Raw genomic sequence first — 4,633 nt, forward strand, 5'->3', positions numbered from 1 at the left:
AAGAAGCAAATCTTTGCTGAGATCTGAAAAATAACTAGGACTTACCAAGAAAGAAAATGTTGGGGAAAATATTTCAGGTAAAAAAAAAAAAAAAAGTAAGTATTATGTGTGCTGTGCATGTATATGCGTGTGAGTTATTTATATGCACACCACACCACCACATTATATGCAAAAATTACTAAAATCATCCACTAGTGAAAAGTAAAGTACACAGACATTTTTTGTTGGGTTGATTTTAGTAAAGGTGAATTTATGATTTCAATAGCAACACTGACTTTCATTCTGTTAGACTTTCTTGAGCAAGAAAAGAATGAATGTCACAAAACAAATATGTAATTGCTGAATGGAAAATCGATTTGCCTGAATCACAAATAAAATAAATAAATAATTTTAAAAAAACTCCAGATACAATCACTGTCATCTAACCACAATACCCAAATATAATAAATGTCTTAGCTCTATTATTCTTCATTAAATAAGAAAAACTGTATCATGTTACTTTAAAATAGATGTTGTTGCTGTGAGGTGCCCTTTAGTTGGTTCCTATTCACTGCGACCCTATGTATAACAGAAGTTAACACTGCCCATCCCTGCATCATCCTCACAATCATCGTTAGGTTTGAGCCCATTGTTGCAGCCACTGTGTCAATCCATCTTGTTGAAGTTCTTCCTCATTTTCATTGACCCTGTACTGATTTACCAAGCATGATGCACTTCTCCAGGCACTGATCCTTTATGACAAGATGTCCAAAGTAAGCAAGACTAAGTCTCACTATCCTTGCTCCTAAGGAGAATTCTAGCTATACTTCTTCTAAGACCATTATATTATAAATGATAATGTGCCTTCCATCTTATACTTGTTTGGTTTAAAACTTCATATGTATGTTTACCACTTTTTTTTTCACATAGAACATTACTTGTAAGTATACAGAATCAATCATTTGAGTTCCACGTTATCTTTCTTACATAAACTATATCAGATAATTCATTGTTAAAATATACTTTGTTTTCCCTAAAGTGTATGTTGTTGTGTGTATTGTCAAGTTGATTCTTACTCATAGTGGCCCTATATGACAGTAGAACTACCCCATAGGTTTCTTAGGCTGTAATGTTTATAGGAGCAGATCAGCAGATCTTTTTTTTTTTTTTTTTTTTCCCCACAGAGCAGCTGCTGAGTTCAAACTACCGACCTTTCAGTTAGCAGCGAAGCACTTACCGATTGTGCCACCAGGGCTCCTTCATCAAGCGAATAGGGGTCTTGGAGAAAATTGGTGAAAAAAAAATTGAATTCAGTAATTTTCTAAATGTTAAATGAATTTTCCACATAATTATGGTTCTCATCAACTCCAAATTCAAAAGTGATGTTTAAAGATGTGTTTATAATAATATTTTCCAAAGAATTAAAGTTAGTTTTTATAGAAATAACAATCTTATTTTGCATAATATTTCATCACTTTACAGAATATTTCCTTAAATTACTTAATGCTTTAACATATCCAACTGACCTAAGTCAGTTTGGGAACAAACTCAAATGACTCTTAGGAAGCGCACAATTCAAATGGTGGATATGTGAAGGAGTGCAGCCCATTAGCAATGAGTATTTAGAGCTGCAGTCAACTCAATGACAATGGATGGGGGCATCAGTTGGAAAGTTTTATAGAAGAAATTGAGAATACTTGTTATTTTAGGAAGCCAGTTAGCCATAGCTTCATAAGAAGCTTCTACTTAAGAAGGAGGGGGGCAGGTTTGCTGGTCTGATAGAGCCTGGTGGAACCACTGAGACTATGGTCCCTAGCTGTCCTTCAGGTTTGGAATTGAACCCACACCTGTGGCTTCCAGCCAAACATTAGACAGGCATAGGAGTTGAACATTTCCCTGAAGTAGATACACTCCTTGCAGAGAACAATCATGAACAATCATGCTGCTTATGCACAGGGAGACAGCTTAGAGGGCAGGAGTGCATGGAAGGATGGACACAGGGAAGAGGCAACTATCAGAAGGAAGTGAGAGGGGAACTGTTGCATTGGGGTAAATTGTGGTCAATGTCATTGAGACAACATGTGTGTGAACTGCTGTATGGAAAGTGAATTTGCTCTGTACGTTTTCACCCAAATCACAAAAAAAAAGAAAGCCTCTACTTATTGTTTCTCATAAGATGACCCTTTAAACTGCTATAACAGAGATACTTGATCCACTTATGTACCAACTTCAGGCAGTATAGATCTATATCAATGAGCTTGGCATTTTAAAATTCATTTTCAATTTTATTGGAAAAAAATCTTAAATCTCTTTGAACTATAAATGAGCTTCAAAGAATCCATCATTTATCATTTTCCTCAATCTGTTCTCAAAGATGCCACCTTAAAACACTTATTTAAATTGTACCCAGAACACAATTCCAAACTATTTGTTATGGATTGGATTATGTCTTCCAAAAATACGTATTGTAAATCTTAACCTCTATGTCTGTGGTTATAATCCCATTTGAGAATGGGTTGTCTTTTTTAGGTTGATAAAGCAGGATTAATGTAGAGTATCTTGGATCGATCTCTTTTGAGATACAAGAAAAGATTAAACAAGCAAGCAGATAGATGGGGGAACAGATATGGCAAGCCACCTGATGATCGCCCAGGAGCAGAAACTCGGGCGAGACAAGGACTTTTCTCCAGAGGTGACACAGAAAGAAAGCCTTCCTTTAGAGCTGGCATCTTGAATTTGAAGTTCTAACTTCCTAAACTGTGAGAAGAAAGCTGGACAACGAATAAGTAAGGCCACAGAAGAATTGATGCATTTGAATTGTGATGTTGATGAAGAATATTGAAAATACCATGGACTGTCAGAAGAATGAAAAAATCGGTCTTGGAAGAAGTGCAGCCGGAATGCTCTTTAGAAACAGGAATTGCCAGACTTCCTCTCATGTACTTTGGTCCTGTTGTCAGAAGAGACCAATCCTTGCAGAAGGATATCATTCTTGGTAATGCAGAGGGTCAGTGAAGAAGGGGAAGACCCTCAATGAGATGAATTGACATAGTGGCTGCAACGATGGGCTCACACATAGCAAGGGTTGTCAAGATAGCATAGGACCAGGCAGTGTTTTGTTCTATTGTACATAGGGTTGCTATGAGTACGGACTGACTTGATGGTCCCTAACAACACCACCAAACTGTGAGAAAATAAATTTCTGTTTGTTAAAGCCACATATTATGGTATTTCTGTATACATACTAGATAACTAAGACACTTTTCAAACCATAAAATAGCTCTCTTAAACCGATAGAGCCTTGGCTTTGTCTGTCAGGGTGTACTGTTCTTCAGAGAATGATAATCTGTGTGGCTTCATCTGAGCCCCAAGGCCATAGCCAGTCTCTTTTATTGTCTTCCTGCAGCACTGTAGCACTGTTTAACCCTAAATGTATATGAAACACTTCCTTGTATATTGTGATTCAGCATTCCAGATAGCCCCTAGTTTCAACAAAGAAGGCAGTTTACTGTTCCTTTTCTCATACTCATTTTATGTTTGGATGATCTTTAGGAAGTTAAAAGGGGAAATTCCATCTTTACTCCATCATTTTGAAACAAGATTTACTAATCAAATATTTGTAAAAACTGTTAAATTTAAAGAAATTGAAATAAGGTTCTAAAATTAAAATTATTTATTTGCATACACAAACTTTTCAGACTTAACTCACATGATATCAAAAAGCATTGAAACAATGGGTATCCCAGGCTTCAAGTGAATAGCAAGATATGAGAAGAGCTCCTTCTTGGTTAAAATACCAATGGTAGAGATTGTTTTTTTCTTTTAATAATTTATCATTTGGGACCTTAATTTTTAAAAATCTGTATTGACTTCCCACATTTGCTTTTGGCATTATTACTTTATATATTTTTTAAACTAGTATGCCAGTTACAATTTTTTATTTTTTAATCTGAAATTGCCATTGTTTAGCTCTCATTCATGAAAGATATTTTTGCTGGATATTAGATTTTTTTTCCAGCACTGTAAAAATGATTTCCTACTGTCTACTGACTTCCTTTTTTTTTTTTTTTTTTTAATGAAAAGTCTCTGATCATCAAATTATTTCCATGTGTTTTCATGTATCCTTTTTTTTTCCTCTGGCTATTATTTTCAAATTTTTAAGTTTACCTATGCTTTTCAGTAGCCTGCCAATAAAGTTTCTAGGTGAGGCTTTTGTTATGCTTATCCTATTTGGGATTCGCTGAGTTTCATGAATCTGTAAATTTATGCATCTCACCACATTTGTGATTTTTCCTGCCATTATTCTTCCAAAATATTTTTATGCTCCATTTTTTTCTCTTCTATTTTTTGGGGACTCAAATTATATGTATGATCATTGTTGTTGTTCTTCTTATGTGCCATTGAGTTGGACCCGACTCATAGTGATCCCTCCTTGGGTTTCCGAGGTGGTGTCACTATGGAAGTAGATTGCCCAACCTTCCTTCCGAGGAGTGGCTGGAGGGTTTGAACCGCCAGCCTTCTGGTTAGCAGTCAAGTGCTTTAGGCACTATGCTACCAGAGATACATCCTTTGCTATTGTTCCACAGGTCTTTGAAGATATGCTCACTTTTAATGGATTTTATTGAAATATAATTTATGTACAGTGAAATACACA

This window comes from Orycteropus afer, unplaced genomic scaffold, assembly GCF_000298275.1.
Source record: "Orycteropus afer afer isolate SDZICR_OR568_19922 unplaced genomic scaffold, OryAfe1.0 scaffold00624, whole genome shotgun sequence".
In the NCBI taxonomy this organism is placed as follows: Eukaryota; Metazoa; Chordata; class Mammalia; order Tubulidentata; family Orycteropodidae; genus Orycteropus; species Orycteropus afer.